Source organism: Tamandua tetradactyla, chromosome 18, assembly GCF_023851605.1.
Source record: "Tamandua tetradactyla isolate mTamTet1 chromosome 18, mTamTet1.pri, whole genome shotgun sequence".
Lineage (NCBI taxonomy): Eukaryota > Metazoa > Chordata > Mammalia > Pilosa > Myrmecophagidae > Tamandua > Tamandua tetradactyla.
This window is the reverse complement of record NC_135344.1, coordinates 71,739,726-71,753,556: the sequence shown is the minus strand read 5'-3', so window position 1 is coordinate 71,753,556 and position 13,831 is coordinate 71,739,726. Positions and strand designations below refer to the sequence as shown.

Below are 13,831 nucleotides of genomic sequence, written 5' to 3'. Positions count from 1 at the left end.
TGGACAATCCAGAGCTATCAGCTACAAACCCGGACAATGTCAGTTTTGAAATACCTTTTTTCCCCTTGCCTTTCCTATTCCCTTCAGCAGGCAGTATCCCCACAGCATGTCACTGGTCTCCGTCAGTTTTCCCATTTCAGATCATGCTTCCTTTCAGAAACTCCTAAAAGTAATCCAGTGAAATCCACACAGTCAGTTTGCCCCCATTCCCTGTCCTCGGTGTTGGCCCTGCCTATCAGCACTCATCTGTCCCCCAGAAACACCCTCACCATGTTCAAATAATGTTACCCAAACACATATTCCTTGATCCTGAGGTATAAAAACCCATCATTCAGGCATAAAAAAGCAATTTATCTTCTTGCCAGGTCTGAGGGAGGTTCTTTGGTTGTATTTTATGTCAGAGAAGTTTCCAGAACTCTTCCACCTTCTCATTGATAAAAACTTGGTCCCAGAGAAATGTGGCTGTAGCTGAAACCGTAAGCCACTGTCCTACCTGGTGCTTCAACATAAGCTCTGGGGCAGTGGATGCTGGTTGCTTGTTAGTCTTCTGGTTGCTTGTTAGCCTTCTTTTATTTCCTCAAGTAATGAAATGAAAGTTGAGAGACTGATGTCTTGTCCTTTTGTTTATCTGAAAGAAGTTGTATCAAGACCATAAAAGTGCTCCCTGGGTTAATTTGCCTCTTCTCCCCTATTCCCCTGGGAGAGTCCCAGCATTTACTCATGTATTTACTTAGCCTGATAACCCCCAAGACTTCAGGGAAGGGTGGAGCCAGGTCTCAGAAGACGAAGTTAGCAGATTGAGAAAACAGAGAAGTGAAAAAGATTTCTGCTTTCAAGAAAGGACACCAGTTATGGCTTTTCAACAAATGGTTCAAGACTCGGATATACCAGCAGAGTGCAAAGTGGGGCAAAGACCAATTTTCAAGTGCTCATGTGAGCAGAACAAAGATGGGGGACTGTCACCACTTTGAGGCCATCCCATATTGCGTGCAATTACAGTGCCAAGAAACTACAGACGCACGCTGCCTGGGAGCGCTTGGGGGTGTGCCATCCACGCGCTCAGGCTATCCAGCATCCATCCCAAGGCACACCTGTCCATCTGCTCCATATTCCAGCTCAAAGACAATGGCAGGAGATGAAATTGGGTGGGACAGAGTGAGACGACAGAGGAGCCCAAACCCAGACAAGTAAAGGGTGACTATATAGGAAGCACAGAAGCAGATGACAATGCAGGTTTCCAGGGTCAACCAATGGTAGTGAAGCAGTAGGGCCGGCTGAGGGCTGGCTGTAGCACTTGGAAATGGTGACCAGGCAAAGCAGGTACAGAAGCTTAGGGGTCTGCCCCTGTGGCTGGAGAATGCTAAAGAGCTGATCTGCACACAGCTCCTTTACTGGGGGAGCAGGAGGGCGCTTCAGAGAAGCACTTGTTATTCAGACCTGGAGATTGCTTTGCTCCTGCGATATCCTGCGGCGCTATTAGAGATGGCTGATATGAAGGTGTCAGGTGACTTGCAGCACACATGGATTTGTCTCTGAAGTCTAATTTACAATTCATCAATACTCGAGTAAAAATGACTTTTGCAAAGAGACCTAATGGATTAGGCTGAATTGCCTGAAACGTAATATCAATGGGTTAATCAGGTAAGCTAAGTATAGATTCACCTCTGACATATATTGCTGTAATGAGCTTAACCTATGTTTATAATCACGTTATTTATATGTGTGTGACTTTAGATTAAAGGTTGTTCCCCCAGTGTAGAAGAAACCAAGCGAAGGAGGGCTATAAACAGAAATAATCTTTGTATGAGGAAAGTTATTTTACACTGGCTTCTGTGGTTCCTTTGTGATGAATCTTCTGCCTTTCCAAAATGTCCACAGACTACTTTCTATGTGTCCAGCCTTTGGAACTGGAATTCACAGATAGAATATGAGAACTCTGCCCACAGGAGCCTGTGCTAGGCATGGAGGGAAATTGGTCATTGGGGGTATTTGTTTCTTCCTGTGCACAGCTGTACATAACAGCACTTTAGGCTGTCGAGGTCTGGAAGGCAAGAGTCTCTTTTTTCTGGAATTCACCCAAACAGGCTGAGCAGCCATGGAATATCTGCATGTTCACAGGGCCATTTATACCAAGGACAGGAGGCAGCTGACAGACGTGCAAAGCCAACTTTCCATCCTGGACAATGGCTTGCAAAGTCCCCGAAGGCAGAGAAACAGGAGGTGTGAGCATAGAGGCAGGAGGGTGTTTCAGGCTCCTCCACTGGAAACTCATTAATTCATGGTGACAACCCATGCAGAATTCAGAAAAGAGGAGATGATGGTCTGCACTTTGCACAAATAGCAGTTTGCTGTTCCCAACAAGACCAAGAACATGTATGAAAGTGAAGGAAGGATGTGTGAGCAAGGGAGGATGTGTGTAAGCGTGTGTATAATGTGTGTGTCTGTGTGTGACAAGCATACATTTGAGAAGAACCTTTTATAGTGTTGGGGACTGAATCACATCCCCTACAAGAGGTATGTTTAGGTTCCAACCCTTGGCCCTATAGATGCGAATCTCTTTGTAACTTGGCTTTTGAAGATGTTATTAGTTGAGGTGTACTCAGACTGAAGGGAGGTGAGCCTTAATCCGAGATGGCTGAAGCCTGTCTTCAGCAAAGGAAGTTTGCTGAAGTTTATATAAGCAAAGGAAATTCAGACATAGGAAAAAGAGGACACAAGGAGCAACCAGAAGCTGGAAGTCAACAGAACCCAGAGATTAAAGGAAAAGATGCTGCCCCAAGCAGTGTTATGTGATGGAAAAGCCAAGGAAGCCCAAAGACAGAAGATACTGACCCCGGAAAGAAGCAAGACTTCTAGCCTCTGAGACCGTAAGGCAATAATTCCTGTTGTTATGCCAACCTATCATATGGAAACTAAAATAGCCAGGTACAGGGAATGTAGAAGATATGAAGGAGATCTAGTCTGCTTATATATATATATATATGAGAATATATTTATTTGGGTGAACATTATCAGAACAAAGTTTACAGAAGCTTGGGTTAGCATTACAGATGTGAAGTTTTATAGAAGAATCCTCATTACCTTAAACTATAAAATGCAGCACTTACTATTTACTTTAAAATACTTAATAAGTCTTCAGTAAGATTGAATAATAAGGTATAAAGTGTAATATGTGGTTTTCTCCTTGCTTTATTCTGAGAGTATTTAATTTTAATCTTACATTTTTCAAAATCAGCACTCCGTTTAGTAGTCAATGAAGTGCTTCCTAGTTAAATGAATTTGTTTTACAATTGTATTTGTTCTTGCATTTATTTTTTTTTACCACAGTTAGCCTTTCAATTAAATAAATTTGCTATCCAAATTGGATGGATGGACATTAAGAAACGGGATCAAAACAAAAAGGTTTGATGCATTTGGATAACAGTTGATAACACCCGTGTATTTTTTATAGATCAACAATTTTGAGCACTTTTGAAAGAATATATCCTCCCGACATTGTTAGGTTAGGCCATTTTCAAAAGAAGGTGTATATGTTGAAGAACAGACTGAACATCTTTTATGGTCTGCATAAATTAAAGTGGAGCTAGAACACTGGGTCTCATTGGTACCTAACTATACACTGTGGGATCCCACTGCAATCTTCTACAAAAGTCACGTCTAACACAGCAGAAGAAGCAAGAGTGGATGGCTCTCTTCTGAGGAAGTGACACACATCATGTCTTTTTACAGAACCATTTCCTTTTAAAACTCCAGAACTCAATACTTTCTTCCTACTGATTTTTTCAGAGCAGACACAATAAGGGACACAGGCCTCGAACCCAGGAGGTTTGATGCATTTGGATAACAAATGCTCGCCTAACCAAAACGTACACGTAGGAAAATGATCATCATAAACATGTGGGATTTCAGAGTAGGAATGGATTTTAGAGTTCTTGCAGTCACTTTCCCCTCATTTCAGGGATGTGAGAACTAAGACTCAGAGGTAAAACTTGGTTGGTTCAAAGTTCATTGAGAAAAGCTCACAATAGTTGTGGTTACTGGTCTACCTCATGGTCACCCTTCCCGGTTCCATAAGGACCTGGCTACTGCTTATTGTAAGATTGCATTCCACCCATGGCCTCCTTGCAGCAACCTTGCTGACATCTTCCTCTATTCTTATCTTCTCCCCAAGAAAGGAGCATGCCAACTCCTACTCAGGGCTGACCTCTCTACCTGTGTCTTTGACCGCCTTAAAATAGCCATTTCCCCAGTTTCCTCAAGCCCCCAACCCACCCTTGCTCACCTCCCTCTTGGCCCATGGCCTTGCTCCTTAGTTCACCAGGAAAGCCAATATTCTCAGGAGAAGGTGCCAGGCCAATTTAGCTAATTTATGCTTTAGCTTAACTTATTCCCTGGCTCTACCCTGTGTCTGCTCTCCAGGCTCAAAGGAAACGAAGCCCTCCCTTCTAAGGCTGTGCTCCCATCCCTTTCCACCCTGGGAAGCACACGCCAGACACTTTCTGCTCACCAGTATTATCAATCTTAGAATCTCCTTCTCTCCTGAGTCTTTTCCTTATCACATAAATATTTTTAAAGGTCTCCCACCTTAAGGATGTGTTTTGATTCCAAGTACTTTTTTGTTTACAGCCCCTAGTCCTCTCTCTGATGAGTTCAAGTTCAGCTTACACTTCCTCATTTTTTCTGCTTGCCTTGACTCCATGTGGCCCAGCTTCTGTCCTTGCCATCGATAGTGAATACTTTCTGGCCACTCAAAACCAATTTCATCCATTCATCCTCTCTAAGAGGTCCTCAACTTCCTTTTGGAGAATTACTTCTCCAAAGTAATTGTCAGTAGGGGTCCTGGACAGCAGGGGATGAGCACATGAACAAACCTGGGGAGCCAGATGACCTATCCTTGTTCTTTGAACCCTGAGCACAATCACAACAAGGATGGAATGGTTGGAGCTTATCCTCTTGGCACCAGCATGCTGAGAAGATGGTTCTGGCTGCCGGCCCCACCAGGCTCCTGGCCCTCTGGAGCTGTTGCCTTCTTTCAGTCTACTTCTGAGCCTTAGTCTTCACATCGATGTGAGGTCCTAATATTCTTCCAATAAATTGTCCTTTTGCTTAAATTAGTTGCTTTAGAAGCAAAGTTGTTTTCAATCGATTCTGTTGCATACAATCAAAGAACCTGAATGCATCACCCTCTGAAACTACTTAAGCAAAATGTCACCAGTGACATTTCCCTTGTTCAACCCAATGGCTATTTTTCTGCCTTTATATCCTTTACATTGGCTCTGCAGCATCTCCAGTCTGTTCCCCTTTTCCACCCAACCCTCACTCAGATCCTTTGGGGTCACTCTGCTGTTCACAAGCCGAAGCTCAGAATCTTGATGTGGCCTGTCTAGCTCAGTAAGATGGGAGCTCAATTCTCTCCATACTTCCCTCTCTTTCCATGTTGTACAGAACACGTGCAGTTTCCTTTATGTGTCCTGGAATAACTTTCCCTTCCTTTTTTGCTGATTAATTCCTAATTATTCTTCCATACTCAGCTCTAAGACTTGCTTTCTCTGGGAAAAATTCATTGACAAACTCCTTGTACCTTCAACTCCCTGTTTGGATGACATACCATAGTATCCTGTAAAGCTTTTTTTTAAATCACAGAATGTAATCACTTTGTCTGACTCCTTCACTCCTTGTGGGGAGGTACAGATTTAATTTATCTTTGTAGCCCCAGCCTCTCATGACTATACAATATAACTGGTGTATAACATATGTTTGTTAAATGATTGAATTCCTTCCTATCTCTTCTGTGATTTTTCTCTGTCCCTTCCCCCTTTCTTTCTTATACCTTCATTCTATGCTTCCAATTATATCTTCCTTTCAGATTTCCAATTATGCTTATGTCTACTCTATTGCTAAACACACACACACCCCAACCACGATTATCACTATATTTGGACCTTCTTTCCCTTCTGGGTGCTGGTCCATCTTTCTCTTTCGAGTCACTTCTCTAAGAACCAGCTGCAAGTGTGTCTTTCCCACACACTCAAGCCATCATTCTCTTGCCATGAGGTTCACAGTTGTGTTGCATCTCTGAGACTTGACTACGTGTCAAAGAGCTGTAGGTTTAAGAGGAAGGCACTGCCTAACTATAAAGACCACACGGGCTTTGGATCTATACAGATCGGGGTTTAAATTCCAGTTCTGTGCCCTGGGCCAAATTATTTAACCTCACTGAGCCTCATTTTCTTAATTTTGAAAATAGCTATTGCTATATGTGTCTTGGGAAATAATTGTGATGATTAAGTGAAATCACTCTTGTGAAAACATTTAGCAGAATGGGACAGAGTAGAAGCTCAATACATTTTGATATCGACCTTCCTTTGCCTGTCCCACTTTCCTGACCTCTCGGTAAGCTTCTGACATATGGCTCACCCCATCCTTCTTCTGGAAACTCTGTCCTTTCCTAATTGTAGGCAATCTGGATTCTCTGTTCTCTCCCTATTGCTCTTACTTTATTTTTCAGACTCTATTGCTAGCTGTTCTTCTGACTGCCCCAGATATAGGTATTCTCCAGTGCACCTGGAGAATAAAATGTTTTAAAAACATTTTAAAAATGCTTTATCATAATAGTACATGTTCCACTTAAACGTTCCCATTTTAGCCAATTTCAAGTATACAATTTGGTGGTAGAAATTACATTTATGGTCTTGTGCTACCAGCACCAGCATCCATACCCAGTTTGTGATCCACAGAATCGAAGGAAATGCCTGACCTCCTCCATCTCTGATAACAGAGAGGCCATCCCCTGCCCCCACTTTTAAGGGAGGAGGGTGAGGTGCCACCTGGCCCTCAGTTCCAAGGATTTCTTCATCAACCTTTTCCACTGGGCCTACAGGTAAGGACCAGGTAAGGCCCCCACGACCTGGTGTCTGTGGATAGGAAGTATCTCAGAAGAAGACCAGCTTGGGGACGTGGGCAAAAGTACAATGGTATATTCACTTTTGTTGTTTAATCCTTGCAAAAATCCTGTGAAAAAGGAAGGTTCCATTAGTTCTTTCCAGATGAGGAAATCAAGGCTCAGAGACTTTAGATGCCACATTCCAGCTGATATGATGAACTTGTGGGAGAGCCAGGATTGACCCAAGGACGTATTCTATGATGCCCCATACTCTAGGAGGGCAGAGGGTACTAAAAATCATAATAAAGGAGAGTATAGGGTAAGTCACATAAAATGGGAGATGAAGGACATAAAATGGCCATTTGAAAAATCAAGCAAGGTTTCTTTCTAATAAAGTTTAAAATTAGTATTAAAAGAAAGGTCATGGTTAAGCAGGTGGCAGGAAAGTCTTCTCCATTTCCCAAGACAAGAGGCCCTGGCCATGTAGGGCTATTTATGTTTCAACTAATTAAAATGAAATCCAATTCTTCATTCACACAAGCTCCACATTTAAAGCATTCAACAGCCATCTGCAGCTCGGGGCTACTGAATGGGACAGAGCAGATACAGCAACTTTCCACCACATGCTGGAAAGTTCTGCAGGGCAGTGCTGCTCCACCTGGAGCCAGCTTTGGCACCAAAGGCACAAGGAACAAAGTAGGAGGCAGGTTTGGGGAGTGGCAGACTTTGGTTGGAATTTTTCATGTTTGCAGGAGAACTGTGGCGGATGAGCTTGAGTAGGGTGGCTGGGGGCCCTTTTTTGAAAGGGACGGAGGACGGACTTCATTCTGGATTCAGTAGGGGCCCCTGAAGGATGCTGAGCAGATGAGTGGCACATAGGAAGTGAATTTTCGTGAAAATTACTGCAATCGTGATGCAGAAAATGAACAGGGGAAGATGGCATGAAGCTGAGGGGACCGAAGTGGAGTTGCAGACACAGCTATGAGGAAGACCGTGGGCTCCCGAGTTATGGGGGGTGGGGGGCCCAGGGAGAGGCAGACGCTGCTGACTCCCATCCATAAGGCATGGCACTGTCATGGGGGAGTGAAAAGGAAGCTCATCTCGAGCTGGGATGGTGAGAAGAGCCAGTGAGGAACAGAGGTCTGAGAATGAATGACGAGCTTTGTTTCTGAGGTGCTTTGTTTTTATCCATATATTTTGTTGTTGTTTCCTCCCTGTTTTGAAGTACAGGTAAGATGTCTGTGAGCAGTTGAAAAATCCACGTGGGAAGTCAAAGATCTTAAGATATTTTCTTTAAATATCTGGTTCATTATAAAAGATCTATGAAAGGTAATAGTGAAGAATTCAAGACAGAAAAATTTGGCAATATCTATAAAAATAATTTGCCTCTTCCCTTTCACATGTGAGTCTGCTGTCTAGAGATTTTGCGAAAGGTAGTACTGTTATATTGTATTCATAAGCATGGTCCAAGTTATTCTTGTTATGAGTTAATATTCCCACATTTTATAATGCTCTCTTCATTGATCCTGGATCTGTCAGCTATTGTAGAAAAGCAGATGTTCTTTGTTGTATGTGACCGAGGAACTTGGAATCTTAATATACCTTCCTTGTGTGTGAGTTAGAAATTTGATTCTGAAGTCTAGTTTTCATCTTAAGCCTTCTTTCTTTTGTTATTCTTTTAGTGGCAAACATCGTGAAAGGAATTCTAGGTCAGCTCCTTTGGGGTGGTAATATTCTCTAAAGCTCCATGCCTTCAGGGGCTCCCTCCCACCCTCACTACTGATAGAGATAAATAACCCTGGTCCCCACTTCTCTTAGTTCCAAAGCATTTTATCACCGATTATCAGAACTCTTGCAGCAACTCAACAATAACTTTCCTAAATGACTGTAAGGCATCATTTGGATTTTTAATAAACAGTCACATTCTAATGAGGTCTTCATAAAACTGACAAAATATGTTTAGAAATCATTAGCTTAGATTACCGGTGCAAACACCTCCTCTGGGAGCCTGCAGATTTGGTTCTAAGACTTCTGGCAGATGGATTCGTGTAACAACACAACAGAGTTTTTGAATCTCCACACAAACGGTGTAAATTCGAATGCCTGGGAAACAGGCTACTGGATGAAAAGCTAAATGTCCCTCCGGTGGGTTCATTAAATAAGAAAAACAATCACAATCCATTCCAGTGCCATCGAGACACCAGGTGTGCAGGAGGAGCCAGGTGCCAGGAAACTGGTGAGGGCCCCTTCACGCGGCACACGGCAGAAAGGGGCTGCTCGGTGGTGACAAGGCGGGCTCAGATAATGACAGGCCCTGGCAGATGTCCTGGGGACCCTGCTGGAGGGAGGTGCAGCGTCCGTGTCTTCTGTACCAGGTGCTGCGACCTGGAAGCCCTCCCAGCATCTCCGACAGCGGCAATTAGAGCTGCCGGGTGAATTGTGCTGCAGGGCAAAAACAAGGGGGGACCCCGGCTCCCACCTAATGAGTCCACAGCAAGGCTATGTAAATAAACACGCACCCACCCAGCTCATGCTTCATTCATGAAGAATGCACAATGTGCTGTAAACATGATAAGTGGTAGCTGTAGCCCTTAAAATCCATGTTGTTTTGATTTCTTGGGCGGTTTGCTGCTGTCATTTTTTAAACATGGGAAGTGGGGGAGTCATCTCTAAACAAATGTGTGCATTTAACAATGGGAAAGAAAAGGGAATCAGATTAGTGTCTCCCCTGGATGGAACATGACCGCTTGCCAAAATTCCCAAATTGCACCAATGGTAGATGCCTTTAGAGTCATGGTCAATTAATGGCAGGTTGTTCCAAGGTGAATGGGATGGGGTGAGGCCTCATCAGTGCTTGAACCTGTTCCAACAAGGCTGGTGCATTACTTTAACCCTATGGACTTATATTTGTGGGGAAACCTGAAACCTAGTTACCCTAACCCTCTTCAGCTGCAAAGTTCACAGGCATTTCCAGGGTTATCTGTCATAAGGAATACTTGAGGCCATAACATACAATGGTTCACACCTTTCACTGGACATGCCCAAACCTCCAGTGGAAGGAACAGCAGTCACAACCACATGTCCTTTTTAGTTGTCAAAGATGGGAAACTCATCATGAAATCTGGCCCCCTGCAAAATGTGCCATGTGCAAGAGACAGGAGACTTCAGGGTGTGATTATTATGTATTTTTTACCATAGTAATTTTGCTGTACCTATATTCTTTTGACATTTTGTCCTAAGATTATACTGTCCTCATTTTTCCTTAAAGTAAAAGGGTCTATCATATGAAAATAGCTTAACTTCTTAAGCCATCAAGTCCAGATATAGTGTATTTTGGGATTTCCAATAAGGAAAAAAAAAACTCCAATGGTTCTTATTTTAACAATGGTCTCCTTTTCAAAATAATTTGCTTTGGGATTCTTTGAAGAGAACTCAAATGCAAATATTTAAATTTTGAACTGATGAATAACTTTTGGGGGATCCACTTATCGTGAGGGCCAATTACTCTATTTTCTTATGATCACATGTCAACAATGAACACAAATTTGTAAAATAAATGCAGGATTGAGTAAACATTTTAGGGCGAGAAGCTCAAATAAATGAAAACAGATATAACTTTGAGCTTAATAATTTTAGAGCTAACTTAGCAGGTGCTAACTGCTGTCTGACACGAAGTAGGAAGGCTTTCCCATTCATTCAGTTTATTCAGCATTTACTGAGTGCCTGGCACCGTGCTAGGAGGAACAAAGAAAAAGGTAGTAAACCAGTTAGTCCCTTCCCTTAAAGGAGCATGTTGTCTGGTGGAGCTGGTAATTGTTTTGCATAGCAGATCTGGGAGAAGGACATTGACGAACGGATGCCACCGTAGGTCTTAGACTTGATGGAAACACAAGGGTCACGTTAATACCTGTTGTTACTGAGTCATCGGGATGGTGTAGGGACATCGCTAACTGCCTGCCAGTCAATCACTTAATTTTCACAAGAATGCTAGGAAGCAGTTGCTATTATTTCCCCACTTCACCAACGAAAGATCAGGGCAAGAGGGCTCAGCACCCCCTGCCAGGACTGTACCCCTTCTAAGTCAGGTCATCTTCTTGAAAAAATATATATATATTAATTAGAGAAATTGTAGGTTTACAGAAAAATCATGCAGAAAATTCCAAGTTCCCGTATGCCCCTGTATTATTAACACCTTGCATTTGTGTGGTGCCTTTGTTATAACTGATGGAAGAACATTATTATAATTATACTATTAAGAATAGTCTGCAGTTCACCTTCTGGTTCCCTATTTGTGTGGTGCATTTCCATGTTCTTTTATTTTAAATTTATTCTAGTAACATATATACAACCTAAAATTTCCCCTTTTAATCACATTTCAATATATATTTCATTGCTGCTAATTATGCTTACAAGGGTGTGCTACCATCACCACCATCCATTACCAAAACATTTCCATCAGAAGCAGATTACCTTGTTCCCACACTCCTTCTTAGCAGTGAGGGAATTGGAAGGAATAAGTTTTATACTTTTTTTGTACAGAAAGGACTGCTTTGTAAAATTTTCTACTGGACATAGAGGTTCCATAGTATCTCCTTCCTTTGTTTTGTCACTTTCTTTCTATCTTTTATTGTACAGAAAAACTTGCATCTTAATAGGGTCAATTTTGCCGATTCTTTTCTTAATGCGTTTGGTGTCTTCGAAACAGTCTTAAAAAAAGTTCATACATATTTTCTCTATCTTTTCTAGAAGTCTTAAAGTTTTATTTATTTCTCTGGAATTCATTTTTGAGTGTTTTATGAAAGAGGATTTTTTTTTTGGCCCACATGGATAATCAAATGTCCCAACTCAACTGAGTGAAGAATTCACGCATTCCCATTCATTGTATATTTTTCCATGTATGCCTGAAGTCAATGTACGGGCTATGTATTTTGATCCATTATGTATTTTGATCCATTGGTCTATTCAGCTCTTTTTACTGGTTTATCTGACCTATAATTTTTCCCTTTTTTTTTTTTTTTTACAGTTTTCATTTTGACATGAAGGTTATACAGTCTTCTTAGAATTAAATGGGGAAAGAGTTTTTTTTCCTATTATTTTAGAATAGTTTTGATAAGATTTGAATTTATGCATTCCTTGGATATTTAACAGAATTTATGTGTAAGTAAATAATCTGGGCCTGGTGTTTTTCCATTGGTCAAATTTTAACCATAATTCAATTTTTATATAATTATTGTCTTCAAAGACTTTCTGCTTCTTTTTAAGTCAATTTTGGAAAATCTTATTCTTCTACAGTATTACCTAATTACTCTAAATTTTCAAATTTATTGTTAGTTACTCATATTCTATCATGGCAAAAAAAATTCTATCCCAGTCCTAATATTGGTTGTTTGTAGTATTTCTTCCTTTTAGTTTTGATCTATTGCCAGGGGTCTATTTAGTAGTATTTCCACAAACCAGGTTTTGGCTTTGCTGGTCTTTGTTACTGTTTCTTTGCTTTCTATTTAATACATTTCTGCTCTTTTTATCATTTCCTTTTTCTTTTTTTATTTTGCTCTGTTCTTTATCTACCTTTTTTTTTGTATGCTGTATGGGTGGGGCCACATTTCATTATTTTTCTATGTGAGTATCCTGTTATTGCAGCACCATTTGTTGAATTTTTTTTTGCGGGGGTAAGGGAAGTGCATGGACCAGGAGTTGAACCCAGGTCTCCCACACGGCAGGTGAGAATTCTACCACTGAACTACCCTTGCATCCTACCTATCTTTTTAAAAAAATTTTATTAATAAAACCAATCAACATACAATGTGAACATTCTTTTTTTCATCACATAGCTGTATATTCATCATCATGATCATTTCTTAAAACATTGATTCAGAAAAAGAAATAAAAAGAAAACAGAAAAAAAATTCATACATACCATACCCCTTACCCCTCCCTTTCATTGATCACTAGCATTTCAATCTACTAAATTTATTTTGATATTTGTTCCTCCTATTTATTTATTTTTAATCCATATGTTTTCCTCATCTGTCCATAACCTACCTATCTTTTAAAATTAAAACCTTTACTAGTTTTCCTTCTTTTCTAATAAAAAAGTTAAAGAACATATATTTCCTTTTGTGTTTATTTTCATAGCATCTACAAATTTAACATGGGATACTTGCTTTATGATTTACAGTTCTACATTTTTTTTCTGACTTACGGTATGGTGTTTTCCTTTGATCCAAGAGTTTAGTGGAAGTGCTTTTTCATCCATATCCTAAGTGGATTTAGATGAACTTCCTTGTCATTTCCTTCTGCCGGGCTGGTCTCCCTCTGTTTGTCCTTTTACTGAGTGCCTTTTCTTTGTGAAGTGTGGCTTTCTGTTGCAGCCTCAGTTTACATTCTTGGCATCACACAGGTCCAAGACCTTATCTCCTGTCCTGGGTGTACCTTACAAGTCACAGTCACGAAACTGACACATACCACCCCTGCCTTACCTCAAGAAGGCAGCTTCAGTGCCCTCTCTGTCTCTCTCTCTGCTTCTCACTTTGTTTCTGGCCTCTAGTAGTTTTCCTTATTTTCTTGAGATCTTAGCTCACCATTATTAACACATATGGTTTTATTTCTATATATTGAGATGTATGTTTGGATTTTATCCAGAATTTCTAGATGTTGGTAAGGGAAGGGTTTTCAGGTTAGTCTGTCATTTTTGCCAGAATTGGAAGTATCTGCCCCTTCTTAATGTCTCTTCATGGTTCATGTCTCCTTATACTTTCCTAGAATCTTAAGAGACAATCCCTTATGGTTTCTGCCCCAATATTTTACTTCTAAGGTAACCTCTAGGCTGCTTTTGCTGAGTTTAAATCTCCCAAGTTCAACTTCTCTAAGAAGTGCTCTTGACTTGAGCATGATGAGAATGGAGTTGAACCTATGATAAAACAAAGCAATTGCACCCTGTGCATTTTC

At 41.0% G+C, this 13,831-nt stretch overlaps 1 protein-coding gene across 8 annotated transcripts in view; it reads right to left on the bottom strand.

The window, feature by feature from the left end:
- PTPRM (protein tyrosine phosphatase receptor type M) overlaps window positions 1-13,831 on the bottom strand; it is an 823,739-nt gene that overhangs the window by 45,276 nt on the left and 764,632 nt on the right. The gene's annotated exons all lie outside the window — the stretch shown is intronic.